Raw genomic sequence first — 23,625 nt, 5'->3', positions numbered from 1 at the left:
CAACCTCCCATGATGAGTCTTTTGACTCCATGGAGGCCTAGATAATAATAATAATGAATGATTTTTATTGTAAACTTCGTGTGCATTGGATTAGAAGAGAGTGTGATCTAAATCTTTGCCAACTTGAAAGTTAGCATCTAACTATGCTGTATGCTAGAATCACTTATAATTGTGTCATACTCTCTTTGGAGAAAATTTGCACATATCAGCTTACACATGAAAGAATTTGTATAATAAAAGATGTAATGAAATCATAAATCAAGTATTGGGAAGACTGATTTATGTAATTCAGAAGTAATTTAATTGATGATAGTGTCTTTGGACTGTACCAAAAGAGAGAGAGAGAGAGAAACTTTTAAAATGTTTTCTAAACCAGAACTGATTTTAAAGGAGGAATTACATGAAATATAATAACAGTGCAATTGGAATAGTACAAAATGAAAGAAAATTATATGAAAGATGTTAAAACAAATTGGTGATGTTTATTAGAACCTTTTATGAGAATGTGGGTTGAGATTAAAAAAACTGAGAAAATATTGGCTTCTAGAAGTGGAGCAAGTAATGAGAATAAAAAGCAGTGTGAGACAAACAGTTTATTAAAGAATGGAGTTAAGTGTTAAAATAACTTTTTATGGTTTAACTTCCTTCTGAATTAATGTGAGTTCTTGGAAATTATGCATTTTAAAGATTGTCTTTTTAATTGAATTAATTTTTCAAAAACCAAGTTTAGTTATGTAATTATAAAAAAATTGATTTTTAATATGAGTAAATAATGATCTACTGCACTGCATGACATTTTTCTTCTAGGTATATATCTGATTATCTGATTACACTCATTTAAAATTGTTATAATTATTTACTAGTTTCAGACTTTTATATTAGAGCATAGCAAGTTTCGTAACATCAGATCCTCTCAGTTTTGGTGAGGATTGTTTGTGCAGAATATTTGGATGCTATGCCCAGAGGTGGAACTAAACCCAATCTCATTCTATAGTATATTTAAAGGCAGAATGAAAAGCAAAATCTGAGATTAAATACTGACTATTGTGAGGAGTCAGATGTCATGCAACTTCCTGCATAAGCAAAACAGACAAGAGTATGCTTGTATTGAATAATATATGATACTAGATCTTTGTATCCAGTATTAATAGCCTTGAAAGCAAGGCCAGACTTGTGAGATTCTTAAATTGCAATGTTGTCCTAATGTTCTTGGATTCTAGTCTTAGCACAGTGGCTAGTCTGTCCAACAGGGCACTTTATAGACCCCTGGTAAGTAGAGAGGAGTAATTTATAATTGGTAGATGTAGAAAAGAAGGTAGTTTCTGAGCTGGTTTCAAGGAAGTGAATAGATTGTACTTCTAAAGAATTCTTACAATTTGTTGAGGCATCCCTTTTAAGTTGAGTATAGAAATTCTTTTCATATCACCTTGTAATCTGGTTGACAAGTAAGTGTCAATAATTTTTTCAATAATAGCTTCATTGTAACCATTAGTCACTAGAGTGATCTTTTATTTTATTTAATTAATTTAACAGAAGGGAATTAGAAGAACAGATTGCATGAGCTCTGTGGACAAGGTTTTTGATAATGCCTGTCTTCTGTAATCCTGATAGAGAGGCTTATGCATTGGCTACTCATAACTCTTATTTTTTCAGAAATAATAATGTATACTAAAATATTAATTATAAAAACTGTAACTATTACTTTGCTATATTTCAGCAACAATTGCCATTATCAAGGATCACAAAAGAATATGTGCATTCAAATCAAGTTGAAAGATAACCAATGTCAGGCCTAGAGTTATAAATGGCACCTCCTTAGTGGGCTAAATTGGGTAATTTTCATTTCAGGGCTGAAGGGAGAAATAATGCTCATGAAATTTGAGGCTCTCTCATGCACCTAAATTTGAAGTTTGGAAAGTTTTTCAGTCCTCAGGTAGATTCAAGGAAAAGCCTTCATATTTGTATTTCCTGTGTTGTAATAGACTGACCTTCTTTCAATGTATCCTGTAGTGTGTGTGTCCAAAGCATGATCAGCAATTCCTAAATGGATGTATTGGTGTAACTGGATGTGTCCATGGTGATCAGAAATTCTTATATTGGCAGTCTTTCCCATTTGGCTGTAGTAGGATAGCTTGCAACTCCAAAGAAACACTTAGTTCTTGGGAATGCCGAAGGTTATCCACTCCACCAGAGACCAGCTTCATTCCCTAGACCCACCAGGTCCCTTGCTGTTGTGAACTCTTCTACTATGGCCAAACAGACAGGAATTCCAATATCAGAATTTCTGAACACAAGAACTACATCTGCTTCCACCAATACAGCCACTTGTGACTTACTGACCATCCTTTGGACACCCACCACATGATACACTAGAAGAAACTACTCTATTACACTGTAGCAAATAATTATGAAAGTCTGTTCCTCAAATCTGCTTTAGCTCTGAAAAGTTTCCCAAATTTTGGAAGCAATAATTCTCCCTTATTGAGCCCAATGGCAAAACCTATCCAATTTAGCCCACTATGAAGTGCCATTTAGGACTTTAAGCTGACTTTCTTCAATCTTATTTGCTCAGTGTTAGTGCCTGGTTATTGCACATAACATTATTTTTTGTTAAGCATGATGATGGCAATATAACATTGCCAAAATATAGGAAAGTTCTAATTAATGTTTTTATAATTAATAATATAATTCCCCCTTATCTGCCATTTCAGTTATCCACGGTCAACCCCAGTCCGAAAATAATAAATGGAAAATTCCAGAAATCAATTTATAATTACACAGGCAAAGTGGATGTGAGATCTAACATTATTTCAAAGCCGAATATTTGTAGAAACTATGAGAGTTTCATAAGTTGAGAGCTTATAAGAATGCAATCCTTATCCTTGAGTTGCTTTAGCATGCAGTACTTATGTATCTGAAGTATCAGCGTTGCTTCTTCATAATCACTGATCAATAAAAACTTGTTTTTATTTTTATTCAGTAACAAACTAAATTTGAATTTATAGTTTATTATGACTACATAGAGAATAATCTGAATTCTTGAACTGTAGTTTAACTATAATAGAAAATCACTATATATATATATATATATATATATATATATATATTGTAGTCGCATGCATATGAACAAATACATATCGACATTATAATTGTTTACATAAATTAGGATTAGAAATTGTTTCAAGTTGAATTTTCAAAGTTACTCAGTGTTTTATAAGACTGCCACCCATTTAATGATTGGTGCACTGTACATGTAATTTTATGTTCATTGAATATTGCTAGATCAATTGGTTTGATCAAAAACAAACTGAAATGACTTGATATTTTTAACACAGATTTTTAATAGGAAGTTTAATTAAATTTTGAACAATTACTATCAATTATTCAATTAATTTTCCAAATAAAAATGATGCCATTAAAACCATAATTGAATCACATGTACATATTTTTGTTGATAAGTGACATTTACACTCCAGTGTCGTTTAAATTATACCCTGCCACAGTGGCATAATTCCAGTAAGAGTTTTGAAATTGTGCCTGTGTAGCTTGCAGAAATGAAGCTTGTATCTATAGCCTGCAGCCACATGGAGAAAGACTGTTCAAAGTTTGGTTCCAGTAGCTGACAGCTTTCTTTGTTATGTTCCAGAATAAGTCTATCTCTGGCACAGTTTTTCCTCCCAGTAATGGGATCTGTTTGATTGCATTAGGAAAGGAAAAATTGATCATAAAAATTGACACTTGTATAGATGTGAACCACAGCTATGCAAGTGTTATTATTTAGGTCTACGAAATGGAAGCAGTTTGCCTTTCCTTCTCTTTCTCTCTTGAAACACCTTCGATTTGTTGATAGTTGTGGCTTGCTATCAGTAAATTCTTTTAGGATGGAGAGGAAACTACGCTTAAAAGTTAAATCTAGAGCTTCACCAAATTGGTTAGGTGGATAAAAGGCATTGTAAGATGATTTTAAAAATTTTATCCCCTTGTATCCTCTAAAGATGGCTGGATTAGATAAATTAGCTATGTCACAGACACCACAGTTCTTGCACAAACGTAATAAAATAACCATAAAAGAGGTGTTTGGTGTAATGGTGAGAGTGATTTCTCTTTTAATTTTTAAAGCAGTCCTAAGTCTTGGACTGTTTTGTTTTGTTTTATTTTTTTTGTGCAATAATTATCATTATATGGCACATCCAAGGACTCATCACGGGACAGGACGGTACTCCATTCTTCTACTCGAATCTAACCACCTTCCCCCACTATTTAATTCTCCTACCACACACAACTACCATCAATGCATTCTTATCACAACCAGTAAGTTTGTTTTGTTTTTCTTTTAGTCTGTAAATTGTTCTGATTGCCAATTTGTCTGTACGCAGGTTGAAAGGAAACCCTGCTACATCTGTATGAGATCAACTAACAAACCTTCAAATGAAAATGCTGATATAAAAATTCCTCTCATACTGAGGAGAAACGAACTTAGGCATTTTCCAATTGATGGGTGCAATATATTGCTCTTCCAATTGAGCTATGCAGGTTATCTAGTTATAATTTTAAACTCTTCTCGCTACATATAGGGTGGCCCGTAATTATTATTATTTATTATTTATTTTTTATTATTTATAAAAAAATAAAAAAAAAATTTAAAACTTCAGAACTTACATGCCACACTCTCTCTCTCTCTCTCTCTCTATATATATATATATATATATAAATGGAACGACTTCAAGCTATTCTGATAAATATATCAATTCGAAATTATAATTTATATGCTTGAGGGCAGTAATTATGTACTCTTGGTGAGTATCGGGGTGGAAAATTTTGAGAGAAAGAAAACCCACGAAGTCTTGTGTGATATAAAAGAGTCAGGTATTTAGAAAGAAACTTGAAATAACTGGGGCACATGGAGACAAACGAATGGATTATAAACTATTTAAAATTGAAGATACCAGGTAAAGCAAAATGAAAGCTGAAACTACTAAAGAGGAAATAGGGTGACTATATATAGTCCTCCCAGTTATATATACAGTTGGTTGTTCCATGGATGATCTGAAGACATTCAGCCAAATTAGTACAAGGAGTACAGGTCGAGAGATTATTATGGGAGACCAACTATGTAGATAAGATGGAAGGAAGAAATATCACATGGCAAGAAGGAAATGGAATTTATACACCTACCAAGAGATGATTACTTGAAGCCACATGTAATGGAGAGGAATAGGGTTTGGAGAATATCGGACCTGGTCATAGAATCAGAAGAGCTATCCACAACTAAGGTGGCCATATTGCCTCCGATTGACAAAACTCTTGACTCGGGAGATTGTAAAACATGAGAAATATTCTTTCAAGAAGGGTTGATATGTGGAGAAACAAGGCAGGTAATTTAGATAATCTTAGGAATAATCTTTAATCTGTGCTATGGCATAAAACATTGAGGGTGAGGATGTTAGCAGTGCATGGGAGGTAGTTCCAGTTTATTGAAGGTTCCGGAGGAAGCAGTATTAAATTGTATACCAAAGGTAAGGATGGTTAATCAGATAAAACTTAGATGAGTGATATCATTAAGCACAAGCTGCAGAAGAAGAAAATGCTATGGAGGTATATATATAAAGAAAGTTGTCCAGCATGGAAAAGGAAGGCAAACAGATTTGGAGAAGAATCCCAAAGTGTTCTTTCGTTATGTGGCAAATATGAGGAAGAATGTCTGTGGAAGATATCTTTAATCAGTGATGATGGTCAGGAGGTGAGTGAAGCAGTAAAATGGCCGAGGTACAGAACGACCATTTTGCAAAGGTGTATCATCATATTAGGGCGTCTACTGCTTAACATGTGAAAGAGATACTAATGTGGGAACACAAGCAGATGAATTAGAGGTTCTTAGGATACTGCAGAATCTTAATGTATGTACGTATATACAGCTGAGGGATAAGTTGAGATATCAGCAAGAGTTTTGTATGTGCAAGAAAACTGGAAATGTCTTTCACCAGGTTCTTTAACTTAATCTCCGCTCTATTCAAGTTCTGTTGGAGTAAAAATAGGTCAAAATAATACTGCAGAATCTTAATGTATGTATATACAGCTGAGGGATAATTTGAGATATCAGCAAGAGTTTTGTATGTGCAAGAAAACTGGAAATGTCTTTCACCAGGTTCTTTAACTTAACTCCGCTCTATTCGAGTTCCGTTGGAGTAAAAATAGGCCAAAATAATTTCCTTGCATAAAAGAGGTTCAAATACTGCAGTAGCAAATTATAGACCAATATGTATCTCAGGCGTGCTGCTAAAAATAGAGAATTCAAGAATGGGTAGTTAAAAATATGGTACTATAAGGTCGCCAAGCCTCCATAGCCTAGACAGAGCCCTTTGGTCGGAAAGTGCTGGAATCGATTCCCGTCGGAGACGTGAGGAATCTTTATCTGGGTTCTTTTCGACGAAAGATTGGTTAGTTAGTCTCATATGCCGGTCGGGTTTTTGCACAGGATACTCGTTTTTTTTTGTAACCCAAGAATGCAGACCAGCCCCGTGAACACACTGAATACAGTAATGAATGTGCATTTATTACTGTGCTGTGTTGTATAATGCAGCAGACAAGCAACAAACCTTCTGCAAAAATAATTAGTCACGAGCTCTTTGTTAGAGTGGGCATTCAACCAGTCCCAAAGGACGGATGAATTTGCAACAGCCCACTAGAGCTATATGGAAAAGGGAAGAACAGAAGATTACAGTCAATATGGCTTTGTGAAAGATTGATCATGCCTTAGTAATTTACTAACTTCTTTATAATAGACTAACAGCTGAGTTAGATAAAGTATAATGATTTTGCAGAAGCATTTGACAGAATATGGCATGGAACTCCGTTATGCAAATTAGAACAAATGGGGGATATGACACTGGATAAGAGGATGGCTGCTTGATAGATGTCATGATATGGTATATATGGATGGGCAGAATCGAGGCTAAAATAGGTGCATAGTGTTGTGCCACAAGGTTCTGTGCAGTGACCATTGATGTTTATTTTGTTCATAAATAATATAGGAAATAACCTGAAAGGAAATATTCAGTTTGCTGATGATGCGAAATTAGGTAGATTAATAATTGATCAAGGCGATGTGAGGAGCTTGTAAGACGATTTAAATAATTTGTCAGTATGGGGAAAATATACCATAATTGGTGTCAGTTCAATGTGGAGGAATGTAAAGTTATGCATTTTGGAATAAACAGATTACAAGCTGTGTATCTTATTGAGGACACAATACTCCACAAAATAGAAGAGGTTAGAGATTTTGGAGTGGTGGCGAAGAGAGTTAAAGTTTAGATGCTATATTGCTAAGTTAGTCCTTAAGATTTCTTGGTTATTGAAGAACACGCTAACAAGTAGAGATAGGGAAGTTATTCCTCTTCATAAGGATTTGACATGTTCACATCTGGATTACTGTGATGAAGGCTTGTGTCCTGGTTTTCTTGGGCTTGTGAAAGTGGTGATTCATTCACAGATGAGAGATCAAAATGGTGAGTGGTATGAAGATAGATGGAGGTTGTGTGGATTGCAAAAGTTATTTGATAGGAGAAAAAGAGCGAATATGATAGACATTTAAATTGCTTAAAGGATTTTATTGGATTGATGCAGGAGAAATATTTCAGCACTTAGTTAGAGAGGCCAGAACAAATTGTCACCCTTGGAAGTTGAATAAACGTGTGGTGTTTAGGCATGTGAAGACTAAAATTCTTGCCTGGCAGTTGTGAATGAGTGAAATGGGTTGCCAAATCCAGTTGTGTGTGCTTTGTTAATTCAGGGAGACTTATTATAGATTATATGGATAATCAGGGCCTCCTGCGATGAGTCTTCAGGGTCGATGGAGTTCTCCAGGGACATATTTATGCACAGGCAGAGAAGGCTTTAGCTAGGTGCCCTGAAACATTAGGGGAAATGTAAGGGCCCAAACGATGAGGGGTTTCCAAACAATAAGGGATGAAATATAGCATCTTAAATTTAAATAATATTTTTTGAGAAATGAGTTAAAAGAACGGTATAAACATAAAATTTGAAAATTCTCGCTTATAATTAAGTATTTTTATTGTGTAGAATTACGAATTATATAGAAGTCATCTTGAAATTTCCTATACAAAAAATGAGTCAGCTAGTTATTAAATATTTATATTATATATTTTCGTTTATATCGTATATCAAAATTTGTAGAATCATTTAAGAAAGAGATGGTTAAAAAAAAAAGAGTGCTCCGAAAATGATTTAAAAATGAAAAGGTATAATTGCACAATATTAAAATAAAGAAAACAAAAATCCTGTTTTTAAATTCATTTAGTAATGTTATCTTGTAATTAACAAACATAATATGTAGTTTAATTTCTAGTAATCTAATCTAACCTAACCTAACTACACAATAAAAATAAGTATTTTTATTGCGTAGTTAGGTAAGGTTAGCGAATTATAAGCGATATTTTACAAATAAACTAACCTAACCTAACCACACAATAAAAATAAACTTAATTATAAGCGAGATTTTTCAAATAACCTAACCTAACGGCAGTCTGGCTGGCCGAGTGGTTAGCGTATCACTCCAGCTAAAAGGCTGCGGGTTTGGATCCTGCCGTGGGCATGGACGTTTGTGATTGTCTGTGGAAATACTAGTGGTAATCGCCGGTAGATGGCGTTGGTGGATTGATATTTGGTTGAGTGGTGGAGACAGAGTTGTAGAGTAGATGCCCTCTCTCGATGAGTCTTTGGACTCCCTGGAGGTGTGAAATAATAATAATAATAATAAAAATAAAATAACCTAACTACACATTAAAAATAAAGTTAATTATAAGCGAGATTTTTCAAATTTTACATTTATACCGTTCTTTTAACTCATTTTTACCTGGTAATAGATCAACAGAATAGAATGACCTATTTGATCTTTTATTCCGTCGCCCACTTGGCCATCCTAATTAACTGTGTCCCATGCAAACCACTGACCTGCACCCAAACAGTTGGATCCCTAAGGAAATCATGGACCTAATCAGAGCAAAAAACAAAGCTAGAAAGAGATTCCACAATACAAGAGCTTGACAAGACAAAACAATATTGAACAATTTAAATAGACAAGTCAGTGAAGCTCTTCAAAACACCACAATCATGAATAGGAAACCAAATTAGCTACTATCACCCCAGAGGACCACTCCATCTGGAAATTCTTGAGAGCCCTCTGTACCAAAAAACAACTCATTCTCCCATACAGGCTCATACAAACAAAGAAAAAGCAGAAGAAGAAGCTCTAACCGAAAACCTTGATACACAATGCAATCCATCTTAGGTAAATCTAAGCATCAACCTTATCTACAAGATTCACCGTCAGGTAAAGAAAGCTTTATGGCAGCATAAGGATATTCCTGAACCTATCACTCACACTACTCCAGCAGAAATAATAAACATCATAACTCATCTGAACAACAAGACTCCAGGCCTAGTTGTTCATCTCCAACAGAATAAAAAAATTGCTTCCAAGAAGAACTAATGCCATTTTTGGATTCCAACATTTTCCCATAGCTTGGAAAACTGTAGAAATACCTTTAAAGATGCCAGGAAAGAACCCACAACTCCCTGTAAGCTACAGCCCTATCACTCTTTTATCCAACCTCGGAAAAGCTACCGATAAAGTTATTATCACAAGGCTTCAAGAAGAAACAGATAAACTTGGAATTATCCCTCATGAGCAATTCAGATTCCGAAAGGTCACAGCACTGTGCAACAAATACACCCACTGGTGGAGCATATCACAAAAGGCTTTAACTGGAATCGTCACACAGCTGCGTTTTTCATCCATGCTGCGAAGGCATTTGATAAGGTGTGTGGCATCAGGCCCTTTATAAACTTATAGAATTTAACATACCAACAAAGTTAACAAAAAAGTATGTATATCTCAAAGACGGATATATGCAAATTAAAATAAAGGGAATTGTATCAACCAGACATAAAATCCTGGCAGGAGTACCTCAAGGCGCTTTCTGGCCTCGCTTCTATTCTCAAACTATATAACTGAGATCCCACAAAATCTGAGAACAACTGTCACTGCACTATATGCAGATGACACTGCAATACTAGCAAGATCTCTCAGCCCCCAACTTGCAATCAGAATACTTCAAGGTAATATTGATATATGGCGAAATTGTTGGCAGACACGAAGATCCAAGTAAACCCTTAAAAAGTTCTGCCATACCATTTTCCAGAAAGAAAGTACTTTGCAAGGAGGACATTCATCTCTTAGGAGTTTCGATTCCATAGCAGACAGAAGTCAAATATCTCGGAGCGCAACTACATAAAAAACTCCAATTCAGCAAACGTATCAAACTCATACACTTGAAGACATCCAAAGTAATTGCTCAACGTTTCCCCATGATCAACCACAGAAGCAAACTAGATATTCAAACCAAATTACTTACCTACATCATGGTAATATGCCTGTTCATCACCTCTCCTTCCCCCTGAATGGAGCCATACCCCTGAAACAAATATTCTAAAATTGCAGACAATCCAGAACAAATGTCTGCAGATTATTGTGGACACCCATGGTTTTTCAGAAACTCCCAGATCCATAGAGAAGTCAACATTCCTTAGATTTCTTCCCTTCTCCATGATCTAGCAAAAAAGTTTTTCACCAAGATAAGCAATCACCCAAACCCACTGATCAAACAAGCTATTGACTACAACGAAGCAAAATACTGTAAATACAAAAGACCCAAGTCAATCCTACGTGTAGCTGAACACAGCTAAACTCATCACAGGGCAAGCATGACGCTCAATAACACCCCACCCATAGTTTAACATTACAGAAAAAATGGAATACGAAAGGCATGTATGCTTTACCCATCCAGCTAGTAACATGTTGAGCTTCTGAGGACAAATAGAACTCAATTTCAGTTTAATTTAGAACGGCTTGGGTCGCTTATGCATCGCCATATTGTGAATGATACAGAAGTTAGTTAGCTAAACAAAAGAAGGCAGTTGTATCCGATATCTTCTTCTTACGATCTTGAATGTCTTGATAACCTCTGGATAAATCATTGTGAATATTATTATTATTAGTAGTAGTAGTATTAATATTAATACTATTAGTAAAATATAAATAAATCAGCTAACGCCTTTTATTCCCATATAGGGAGTAGGCAAGGCCTTTTAACCCTATCTAGCTTTTGGAGACTGAGTGGGCAGTTCAATCTCCACCGGTAGCCAATCAGAGATAGCTGGCCCATGTCTATTACTAATTATAGCAGCCACCGATGAAGAGGCTGGCAAACAAGTGCTGCCATCTCTTGGTACCTAACCCTAGCAAGATATATTACTGTCTGACATAATGTGGGTACTACGATTAGTATTAATATTAAGTAGTATTATTCTTATTATTATTACTTGACACCTCCAAAGAGTCCAAAGACTCATGGAGGGAGGGTACTTACTCCACAACTCTGTCTCCAACACTTAATCCACCAATTGCAGTGAATCGCCTCATCTACAGCAACGAAGGTGGAGGTGGTATAGTGCGGAGATGGTAGTGGTGGAGATTTTAAATAAATTTTAATAATGAAATGTACGTAAATAACTTTAGGCAGTAATAGACAAGTCATGTTGTCTTGGGCGATAAGTATTCTGATTGCCATACAGATTTTCTAATAGTAGTGATAGTGTATGCAGTGACGTGAAACTTGGAAATGCAATATTATAAGACTCTTGATCTTGAGAGATATACATAGGGATCCCAGACGTCCCGTATTTTACGGACGTTTTACCAAATTCATTCTTCAGAAAAGTATTGCAAGAGTGAGCAAGTCTGATTGATTAATCAGAATATTGTCAGGTGAGAATAGCATTACTGTATTAACAATCTATTATAATAATAAGTAAAAAACCATTTGAAGGCAACTTAAAATGGCTTAATGAAAATATGCAGCCTAACAATTGGATTTACTATTTGTTTACTTATACTTAGTAAACCGTACCATGCACACACTTGGAAAGTTAGAATCATTTTGTAAAACTGGCATATGTGATGGATGTGCATACTAAACTTTCACTCTCAGTCATAAGTGTCCCGTATTTTTTTCCAATGTATCTGGGATCCAGTGGCAGTCGTGGCTTGAATTCGTGGGGATGCTGCAACTTTCGAAATATACATATTACACTGTAAGTACAGTGCACACGTGTTAGGATAAAATATCAAAATTATGGTATAAAATTAAAAAAAAATTAAACATGAAAAAATATTGTTTATTATCGATAAAATTATACAGTTTAGTATAATTCAAAATTACTTAAAAATAAAATCCATTTCTTTAATTGTAATTAAAGGAATGGATTTACAATTAACTCCTTTATTTGTAATGTCCAAATATTTAAAGAGACGGAGTAAACACGATAAGCACTACGAACACTACTACTGGCGCAAACTGCATATAAACAACAGTGGAATTGCGCGACGGGCAGTGCTACATTACGCTAATAGCTGGCATCTTATTATAACGTGCATATGCTTGCGCGCGTAACAATATGACACTGTGGTAAACACAGTGCTGCTAGCGTCCTTGGCCCTCCTAAGTGCTACAAGATGGATTTTTATTATTTTTTATACAAAATAAGAGAATTGTATAGGATTATTGATGATAAAATTAAATATTATAAACAAATATAAATAAATTAATAAATATATTTATATATCGAGAAAAATTGGAGATGCTGCAGTTCCACAGTGCCAATGCATGAATCGCCCATGCTGGGATCCCTAGATATACATGATCTTTACTCGTGATCGTGAGAGATGTATTGGAAGAGAGAGCCGCACCGTGCGGTTGTGCCTCGCACAAAGGCGCCTGATCAGAAGGACACCAATTCAAGACGACAAATAATAGTAAATTTTATACAATGCTCTTATTCATGAAGTAAAACTTTACTACTTAGATTGCACGATTTAACATAAACAATGAGGCGATAGAAAATGAACAGTAAACTCAACAAAGATTAGCCGCTTTGTTTTGACGTACCGCTTCATGAGTGTTGCGTCAGAGCAGGTTTGAATTATTTTGTGATAATTGAAGATAAATTTTTTAGATGCTCTAATTTTTATGTACAAATACGTGTATCTTGTATTTATTAACTACATAAATAAAAATATCTTAATTAATTTCATTTTAATATATGAATTCTATTTCATAGGGGCGCTGAAACATAACTTTGAAGAAGTTTGAAGTGAGTCTTACCCACCGGGTTGCCCAGGATGAACTGATAATGATCAACATCTCTATGGATATTATAAAAGTATACATTTAGTTTTATCATTCTAACGATCCAGGTAATCAATGTTATTTTACGTCGTGAAGTGAATTGACTAAATCAACATGTGCGTGTGTCTGTGTATTCACTCATAAATTACAGGTGGACTGAAGAAATTTTATTCCCATTCGCTATTTTATATTCCAGCAGACGAAGGTCTTCATCTTCTACAGTCGATCCTTTCTGTAATCAGTACAGAATTATGAAAAGATTACGGATCGCATGACTTTTTGCAAACGAATCAGTATACAGTCGAGAGCAAATAGGTAAGAATTGTTGACAAAGCTTGAACAAGAGTGTCTCCTCTCGAAATTCCAATTAATTTTGGAATTTTGAAATTCCAATTAATTTTGGAATTTCGAGAGGAGAATGACGCAACTTACAAAAATTCCCGCTCGTTTTAGGTTTGATGATTAATCCATTTCGAAAATCGGACTCCTTCCCTTCCAACGGCTGGTTCTTTAACACGGTAGCCTATCGGTGACCGCAGCGGACGCACTAATACGTGAGAGGGTACCTGGTCTTCGTTCGCTACCGGAAGTGACGTCACCAGAAGTGGAATGAAGTAGAAGTTACATCACATTGGCGTCACGGGGCGCTCGGCTCTCTCTCCGCCGGCGACTAGGATAGCGGCCGTGGTCTTCGTATACGACTCTGGTTACGATACGGTCACTTGCGCGAATATGCGGCTGACTACACGTGGCTTGTTTACCGAGGCTCCATATATATTGCTTTTTACGCTATGTCACCACACGCGGCCAGCGTCTTGTTTAGCGAGTTACGGTATGGCGGGAGAGGCAACGGTGTAGTCGGGCCAGGACAATGCCCAGCTTTCGGTCAAAAAAGCTTGCCGCTCTTGTGATTTTCGTTTCATGCAATTTTGAAATTTTCCAAAGGAGTCAATTCTCGTCAATACATATCTATATATATTATCCCTGACACCAGCCTGGCTAGCCGAGTGGTTAGCATATCCACTCTCCAACCAAAAGGCTGCAGGTTCGAATCCTGCCATGGGCATGGATGTTTGTGATTGTCTGTGAAAATACTAGTGGTGGTGGCAATAGATGGCATTGGTGTAGATGATGAGATTCACTCTAGTTGGTGGAGACAGAGAGATGTAGAGTAGGTGCTTCCCTCGGTTTGGCAGCTACTCTACATCTTCGTAGAGTAGATGCCAAAGTAATAATAATAATATTATTATTATTACGTTGGCTCTAGCATCATGTAATAATAATAATAATATCATAACATCCAAATAGTGAAATCACCATCATCATCATGATTATTAAGAGAGACCTCCAGAGTGTTACGGACTCATTGAGGGAGGCCACATACTACATGCACCAGCTATCATAATTATTCTCATTCACACTGCTTGCACTCACAACATCCAATGGTAGTCCATTCCAACTACACACCACCCTATGAGAGAGAAATCTAGCCCTCACTGCATTCTCAGTGGTATTCATTTTCAGCTTCCAAGGATGCCCACTTGTCCTTTTCCCACCCTCCATAAATTGAAAAATTCTATCAATAGAAATCTTATGTGACCTTTCAGAAGTTTGAAATTCTCAATCACATCAACCCTCTTTCTTCTGTTTGCTAGTGTCTGCAGAATACAGATTCTCAGTCTGTCTTCATAATCAACATTCCACAATCCTGATGTCATTTTTGACACTTTCCTTTGCATCCAATATATCAGAATCACAATGGAAACCAGACCGTGCGCAGTATTCTAAGAGAGGTCTTATCAAGGCCTCGTAAAGAGACAAAATGACATCCTTATCTTTATATGTGAACGTTTGTTTCAGAATTGCAGTTTGAGTTGTATCTGCAATCTATGCTACATGGTGCTTGAACTTCAACTTGCTATGAGCTGACACTCCAAGATCCCTAGCTTCATCAGTTTTTAACATAATCCCACAATATAATACATCATTGGATATCTAATCATGCTGAAGTTAATGACTTTACTTTTACTAACATCAAATTTTCCCATGCCCATAATTCCAGCCTATTCCAATCATTCTGCATTCCTGATTACCCTACCTGTCATCATCAGCAAATAGCTGTATGTTGCTTGTCGAATCCTTCCCAATATCATTAATGTACAGATTGAATCAAAGTGGACCAATCACTGATCATTATGGTACACCACTGGTTACCTTAAATCTTGCATACTCACATCCCCGTACACTACTTTTTGATATCTCTGTCAGTCAGCCATCCTCTTAACCACTCTGATTTATCATCATTGTTATTATTGTACTGGTACGTCCATTGAGCCAAAGACACTCACAGTTGACCCATTCACCACTTACCTGTTGTTACCCTTCCTGAACACTGGCAGCCCTTTCTATTCATTCACTATGCTATGAGTGAAAAGTGTAGCTCTCGCATGTTGTTCTGCCCCATCTAGCCAAGTGCTGAAACATTTCCCCTGCATTAGTCCTACAAAACTCTTTTAAGTAATTTAAATAGCATTCCACAGGCCACTTGCTTCTGAATTCACTCCACTACTCCCACATTCCCAAGAAACCCAGGTAACCAGACTTGAGCACAGTGATGTTGATGTATCAAGACCGTATAACAATGAATAATAAATTCATTACCTCTGCTTGTTAGGGTGCTCTTGAATAACTATGTAAGCATTGTAAGCTGCTTTGTCAATCATAGCAGTATGTTCTCTATATTTCCGCTCTCTCTCTCTTTCTCTCTCTCTCTCTCTCACCAACATCACATTCCTAGCTTTGTTGATTTCCTGGAGTACAGTTCCATCAATTTGGTACAAAGCTTGTAATCTCTTTTTCCCAAAATATATAACTTTACTTTTACATACATAACTTCACATTTTTCAATATTAAACTGACATCCATTATCTTGCCCATATTGACAGTCTATTTAAATCATCTTCCAAGTGTTACACGTTGTATTAATTAACTATAACACCCAATCCAATTTTGCATAATCAGCAAACAACTGAATATGTCCCGTAAGATTATTTCTTATATCATTTCTGTAATTTGAACAGCAGTGGTTCAAAAACAGAGTTTTGCTGCACACCACTAGTCACCTGCTTTCTTCATAATACTGCTCTTACTTCTGCATATGCTACTTTTTGGTATCCCTACATCAGCCATCCTCATATTCATTCTTCCAGATTCATCTCTGTTTTTCCAATTTGTGTAATAGAGTTTGGTATTTATTCTGTCAAACATCTTTGCAACGAGCAGTATCATCATGTAGGCATTCCCTTTGTCCAACTTAGCTGTCATTGTATTATTAAACATTAGTAACCTATTAAAGCATGAGCAACCCTTGATAAAGCCATGCTATCTCTCGTAGAGTACCATATTTTTATCCACTTGCAAAATGCACTCTTTAACCAACTACTCCAGTACTTTTAGTTATTCATTAGATACCATTTGGTCTGTAATTTGCTACTGCAGTCATACAGCCTTGTCTTTATATAGGAATGATTTTTCCACTTCCTCAGGATTCACCAGAGGGGTAAGACTTACGTTAAGCAATCTAGTAAGGGTATTGCCAGTTCCCATGCATATTCCTGTAAAATGAAAACTGATATCCTATCTAATCTCATTGCTGTATTTATATTATGATGATTCTTCAATCTTCTAAATACTTTCAATTCATCAACATAGTCGTGGTTGCAGATGCATGACTTATGTTCCTCCAGGCAGATAGTAGCTGGTCTGCCTGTCTGTCCAGAATACACCAGTTTACAGGAACAGGGTGCTTTATAGACTCCAGGCACTGAGAGAGAGAGAGAGAGGAGGGAGCTGATCTTGTACTTTGGACAGACAGGCAGATCAGCTACTATCCACCTGGAGGAACATAAGTCATACATCTGCAGCCACGACTATGGTCAGTCAGGCCTGGCTGACCATGTCTTGGATACGACCCGCAGGATCTCATGGGGAAAAAACCACCATGCTCCACCACAGCATGTTCAAAAAAAGAGGTTATTTGTAGAATCAGCAGCAGCTCTCAGGAATCAACCAAATCTCAACAATATGGTTGTATTAAGCTTCCTAAGATTTGGGAAATGCTTATCACCAGAGGTCCCACTTTACATTCCAGGCCACCTACAACTGCCCCTTAGAGGGTGCTTCACTTAGATAGGACTTCAGTGTCACCCATGTGGTTGGGCTTAGTATTGTGTGTTATTTGTATATATGTTAGATTCGTTTTTTTGTAATCTGAAGATGTCTCAGTGACTGAGACGAAATATAGGAAGTATTAAATTCTGTTTTAATCCTTTCTGAGTGCTGTATACAATCCATTAAGCCTCCAACATGATGTCCTCACAGCACTTAAGCCTCTACACACGAATTCATCAACATCTGCTTTCACACCAGCCCCTGTCCAATCTATAACCTCACTTGGATGATGTACCTGTGCAAAGTGGTAACCTAGTAACTAAACCATTTTGAATTACTGGGTTAGCTCAACTATGTAGTTCCTGCTTAATAACATTACTCATCCATTTATCTCCTACTTGATTAATCCTCTTGACCTTAGATATAATGTAATATTGCTTCTTCCAGGCACACCTTGATCTATGTATTTCATGCACTGCTGACATCTTTCCATTCCGGGTGTTTGTGTCATGGAACTGCTTCAATGTTCCTACTAAGCTTGTCATAATCATTGATACTGTAGTTCTACATATACCCCCTTTATGACTGAAAATCCTACATTTTGCAATCTCCGAAGCCAAGAAATGATCAGTATCCACAATCAGAGGAAATGTGGTCACTCTAGTTATGAATAGCTTTTCTGATCCTGTAATGATCAGACATCTGACACTTTCATATCCCAAGTACTCTTCATCTCATGCTGCCTCAGGTAATTATCTCTCAGTAGTTATAACAAATTCCATTTCCTGCCATGTGATCTTTCCAGTCTGATCTTATAACTTGTTCCTTAGTGACTATATATCTGCAGCTCCCAGCTGGCTTTCTTTTTCTTGCAGTTCCACTAATCAAGAGATCATAATAAAATTCCAGTTAATCATTGTATCCTTCAGTCCTTCTAGATTTAACAGAGATCACCTTGTAGTAACTTGGAACATTATATTTGAGCAAAGTGGAAAAGAATAAATAAAAAAAAAACACGTACCCTTCATTTCATTTTGCATTACAGTGGTACTAGCCCTCCTAGTTCTGCTGTCCCTTTCCAAATCTTGGAATCATATGTTGACCTTCATTTTCTAACAATTCTGTAAAGATGCCTGAGAAAAAAATTAGGCCTATCATAAATGGTTTCCACACTAAGACTGCAATTTCGTTCACAGTCTGCAACAAAGTGCACAAACCATCAACAAATCTAAATGTGGCCTTGAAAGAGCTAAATGCAGAAAACTTGCTTCTTGAACAAGTGACAGTCAGATAATACAGTGGCATCCCAGATGAGTCTTTGACTCCATGAGGTCTTGGAAAATAATAATAATAATAATGCCAGCAAAGGTTGGTCGATTGGTAGAGCCTCTGCTACTAATGGCTAACAAAAAAAAGTTAAGCCAGTTTGAGTGCAGCTAGTAGTTGGAAGGAGTTCAGTCGTTCGATGCTGTTGGCACGCTCTCCCTTGATGAGTCTTTGGATTTCCTGGAGGTGTCACATAATAATAATAATTATTATAATTATCTGACTGTGATGGTGCAAATTCAATTAGATGCACCTATCTGTATTTCCACCATTGCAGTCAGATAATGCACTGCATAAACCCTAAAGTTAAAACTGAACAGCAATCATTCTTGCTCAACAACTTCTATATAGACAAATTAACATTCCTGCCATCAGCAATAGTACACCACAAATCTCGTGTAGTCTTGTTCTCCAGAACTAATACCAGTGATATATGTCATAATGGCTTCTGTAGAGTTCTGAAGAGTACAGAGACCTGTAATACTAGATTGTTGGGCAATGTACTTTTACCTATGATTTTTCTTCATAAATACTCTCATTTATAGTACGCTCACAGATTTGAGACCCTTCGACACTTCTGCGCATGTCAATAGGAGGAGAATCCATTCCGATAATAGAGTATTCAGTCCGTATTGTGGGATGAGTTATTTATTATTACTCGTCAGAAAATTAACTTCTCTTTTATGATCATTGCAGTTAACTATATTGCTTGTATAACAGTTGGAAAATTATTATTATTATTCAATTATTATTATTAAACAAGACCTCATGGAGTCAAAGACTCATCTAGGAGGTCCTTTTATCTCACACACATCTCATCATACCGGGTCTTAAACACATTCAAACTCCTTGCAGACACCACACTCTCAGGCAAGGCATTCCAATCATTCACAACTCTGCACGAAAAAAACCTGCCTCTCACTCCCCTACTCACACCCTCTTTATACAGTTTCCAGGGATGACCTCTGGTTCTCCCCTGATCTCCCACTATTCTCTGTAGAACTTCTCCACCATTGATCCTATAACAACCCCTTACCAACTTGTAGGTCTCTATCATATCTTCCCTCTTCCTTCTCTCCACTAGACTCTGCAAATTACAGCTTTTCAATCTTTCCTCATACTCGACATTCCAGAGGTCAGAAACTACCTTAGTCAGTTGCCTTTGGACCCTTTCTAACATCTCTTCATCCTTCTGAGAACCAGGTGATCAAATCTGGGCACAATAGTCCATGTGTGGCCTAATCAAAGCCTTATACAATGGAACAAGAATCTCCCTACTTTTACACGTCAGTGTCCTCCTCATCATTCTCAGAAGTCTTTGTGTTTTTGTCACAATTTTGGCGATGTGTCCACTAAATTTTAGATCCTTATCCACTATCGCTCCCAGATCTCTTATTTCCTCTACCTCCAACAATATATTCTCACCAAGCATAAATTCTGCATTCCATCTCTGTTTTCCAAATTTTAAAACCTTACATTTTGCAACATTGAACTCACATCCCCATTTGCTTGCCCAATCACTCAATTTATTCAAGTCTTCTTGCAAGGCCACAACATCTTCACTACTCTTTATGGTTCGTCCCAACTTTGCATCATCTGCAAACAACTGAATATCTCCATCCAAATCTTCGCCAATATCATTAATATACAAGTTAAATAGTAATGGCCCTAAAACAGATCCCTGAGGCACTCCACTAGTGACTTTCCTTTTCCTGGATATTGCACCCCCATACACAACTTGTTGATACCTATCAGATAGCCAGTCTCCAATCCAATGCACTAATCTAATATCCAACCCCATCTGCTTTAGTTTGACTGTCAACTTATCATGAGGTACTCTATCCAAAAGCTTTTGCGAAATCCAAGTATATTACTGTGTATCCTTCTCCTCTGTCCAAGGAAGCAGTCACTTTATTGTAATAAGTAAGTAGATTACTAAAACACGACCTCCCTTTAGCAAATCCATGCTGTCCATCAAAGATTATACCATTGTTGTCAACCCAACTCTGGATCCTAGTTCTCACAAGCTTCTCCAACAACTTAACCACAACACCTGACACACAGATAGGCCTATAGTTTGATGCTTGAGTTCGATCACCTCCTTTATGAAGTGGCACAATCTTGCCCTCCTTCCACTCTTTAGGGCCTTGACCAAGTGCAAGACTCGTATTAAAAAAATATGTCAAGGCAGGTGTCAACTCTCTGGCACATTCCTTCAGAATACGTGGTGATATATTATCAATTCTCACAGCCTTATTTACATCTAGTTTACTCAACTCCCCAAACACCTCTTGCTCACTTACAGTCAGTCTCTCCTCCCCATCATCAACTGCTCTTAATCTCTCCATGAAGTCACATTAACTAGATTGAAAGATCTTTATGAACTGCTCATTAAGTATCTCCACCACACATTCTGCAACAGCTGTCTTTATACCATTTCCTCCAATCAATGTCATCCTTCCATAATCATTCTTTCATTTGCTGGCTACATATCGAAAGAACTCCCTAGGATTCTTTTTAGCTTCATTAGCTAACTGCTGTTCATACCTCTCTTTAGCTACTCTCACCAACCAAATCACCCTCCTTGCCTGGTCTTTGTAGACCTCATGAAATTGGTTACTTCCACTTCTCTTATGCTGCCTCCACAATGCCCTTTTTCTCTGTATTGCATGCTTAATCTCTTAATTCATCCATCTCACACCTACCTTATTTAACCTTCTCACCCGTGGTATACATTTAGACATTGCATCCACTAAATATTTTTTGAAAATCCCCCAAGCTGCATTGATCTCTTTTCCAGCTAACTCCTCATTCCATGCTACACCTGCAAGCTGTCTCCTGAGCTCTTCATAATCACCCCCCTTGTAGTTCCACATATACCCTTTTTTCACAGGGGTCCTTGCACTGCTGGCAACCACCCAAGTAATCACCTCATGGTCACTTTCACCAATTGGTGGATGATTTGATACCTCATTGATAATTACATCCTCCGATGAGATGACCAAATCCAAGACCCTTAATCTTCTTGTGCCCTCTGTTACATACTGTCTGAGGTAGTTATCCCTCAAAAACTCAAGAAACTCATTTTCTTTACTTCCAGTTGCTATCTCTTCATTCCAGTCTATATTGCCATAATTAAAATCACCCATAATGATCACCCTTTTCTTATTTGCTTGGCTTATTTGACTATACATTTCACTATCACCACCATCCACATTACCAGGTCTATAACAACATCCCACCAAGTATTTGATTCTATTCACCTCTATCTCACACTATACTGTCTCAAAACCACTGGCCCCATTTCCCTCTTGCATCTCTACCTTGTATGGACATAACTCTTTCTCTATCATCAATAGCACTCCCCCTCCATTTTTATCCCTTCTATCCTCACGAAACACATCATACCTTTCCATCTCTATTCCTGTCAGGATGTCATCCTCATCTAACCATGTCTCACTTATTCCGACAATCTCTGGGTGCACAGACGCAATTAGTGCAACCATTTCATCCGCCTTGTTTCTTATACTTCTAACATTGGTATACAAACACAACAACTCATTTCTGGATCTACAGCTAGTTCCACTGATACCACTCACTCGATGTGATCTCTCCATGCTGGACTGGGGCCATTTCCCTTTCTGCTTCTTCATTTTAGAACCCTTTTCAATTTTATCTGTTTCCTCTTGATCCCTGGTCATCCCATTTCTTTCCTCCCTACACATGCTCTCACCTCCTCTTGGAGCATCCACCTTTCTCACGCTGTGTATCCCTGTCCACCCTGAGCCTCCCCATTTCCCTGCTCCTCTTGCACACCCATTCTCTCATTTTCTATACTCATACCACTCACTTCCCCATTCATTTCCACTCCTTCAATCTCTCCTGTCTTACTTTCCTGCTCTTCCACATCACTCCCCTCTCGATCTGATTCATTCTCTCTATTCACTTCTCCACTTTCCAGCAGCAGTCTCTCCAAACGACTCACACCATAACCACTCAAATGCAGTCCATCGCTCCCATACAGCTCACTTCGTCCCTCAAACTCATTCCACACGTTAACAAACTGTACTCCCATCTCCTCACACATTTCAGCCAGAATATCATTCATAATCCTTGCTCTCCATCTCATTTCACCACAATCATACCTAGGCAACACACTGACCACCCTTCCTGTCACACTATTCTCCTTTATCTTTCGAAGCAGTCTCCTGACATTCATTTTGACATGCTCTTTGTTCTCTCTCAAATCATTTGTACCAATTAATACAATTAACTCTTTTGCTCATTCCCGCCTCATATTCAATGCGTCAATCACTCTACTCATTTTACCGCCTGGAAAACATACCTTGTGCATTTTATCCTCTAGCACACCTTTAATAATGGAGTCGCCATACAACGCCACTCGCTCATTTTTTGTTAACTCTTTCATGCCATCATGATTTATTTTAATAGTTTTGACCTGAATTCTCTTAATTTCATTCCGCATCCATTTCATTTCTTGCTTCATCCAATCCAATTCACCTTCCGAACCTCGCGACACATTCACTCTATCATTAAATCTTTCTAACTTTCTAACTCTCGACCCCCTCTTCTCACTTTTCCTCTCATTCATCCTTCTTTGTTTCCGTACTTTCGGTCCAACTTTCACTATCATTCTTCTCACTTTCACTCTCACATATCTTTCTTTGTTTCCGTACTTTCGGACTAACATGCGTCCAACTTTCGCTATCATTCTTCTCACTTTTACTGTCATTCATCTTTCTTTGGTTCAGTACTTTCGTTCCAACATGCGTCCAACTTTCGCCATCAGTCATTCTTTTTTCGCTATCATTCATTCTTTCGATTTTTTTTACTTGCGATTTCT

At 37.1% G+C, this 23,625-nt stretch overlaps 1 protein-coding gene across 1 annotated transcript in view; it reads left to right on the top strand.

Annotated features, from left to right (window-relative positions):
• Nucleotides 1-13,259: 13,259 nt before the first annotated feature.
• The window catches only part of LOC150099173 (uncharacterized), a 31,398-nt gene continuing 21,032 nt past the window's right edge, over nt 13,260-23,625 (top strand). Inside the window, exon 1 of the mRNA XM_090404199.1 lies at nt 13,260-13,580. The gene's annotated coding sequence lies outside the window, so the exon portion shown is untranslated. The remainder of the gene's footprint in view (nt 13,581-23,625) is intronic.

The sequence above is a fragment of the Typopeltis vanoorti genome, chromosome 14 (genome assembly GCF_054136105.1).
Source record: "Typopeltis vanoorti isolate ZY-2024b chromosome 14, IOZ_Tvanoo_1.0, whole genome shotgun sequence".
NCBI lineage: Eukaryota > Metazoa > Arthropoda > Arachnida > Uropygi > Thelyphonidae > Typopeltis > Typopeltis vanoorti.
This window is presented reverse-complemented; position numbering and strand designations above follow the sequence as displayed.